Source organism: Phaethon lepturus, unplaced genomic scaffold (genome assembly GCF_000687285.1).
Source record: "Phaethon lepturus isolate BGI_N335 unplaced genomic scaffold, ASM68728v1 scaffold35404, whole genome shotgun sequence".
Classification (NCBI taxonomy): Eukaryota; Metazoa; Chordata; class Aves; order Phaethontiformes; family Phaethontidae; genus Phaethon; species Phaethon lepturus.
In genome coordinates this window covers 10,753-11,494 of record NW_010536124.1, presented here as the reverse complement: position 1 = coordinate 11,494, position 742 = coordinate 10,753, and positions in this window count along the sequence as shown.

Sequence of the window (742 nt, the reverse complement as noted above, 5' to 3'; positions counted from 1 at the left end):
TTCCTGCGAGGGTAGAAATAACATTGTGCCCTATAACTGCCTACCTTGCACCCTATAACTGCCTACATTTATATATCACGGTGAGCAGCATAATTGCTTTAACAGAGCATAATAAAAGATGACATTTTCATAGTATTTTAATGCATTTTGCAGGTAAGTTTTGCCTTTCTTTGGATGTAAACCAATCATTACAGGACACATTATGAAGATCACAGCATGGTTTATTTGGTAACACTTGTACTATATCTACATATTCTCTCACCATGTACACACATACAAAGAAACATATGCTATAGTTTATCCAAACATACTCAAGTCTATTTGTATTCTTATCTATAAATAAGGAAACCATACAACAGTATATTTTGAAAGGAAGGAGGTAAAAACCAGCCAAACCAGTACATCACATTTTAAACATGATGCCTTTTTTTTTAACTGTTGAGAACTGCTTTTTCACAATTAAAAAAAAAAAAAAAGCAAAACCAAAAACAAAACACAAAACCACACACTTTTTTTTTTTTTTAAGCCTTTATGATTTTTTAGAATTGGGGCAGAGGCAAGAACCTAAAAAAAACCAACCTGAAAGAAAAGGCAAAAAATGCCTGTAACTTTTTCTGTGATCATCACACATTGAAAGAAGTTTCCTGGCTTACACAATCAGAAAAAAATCCCAGCTAGCAGTAAGGACTTCATGCATTCTTTTCCTTGGTTTGATTTCTGTACATCAATGAGAATTAAGCAC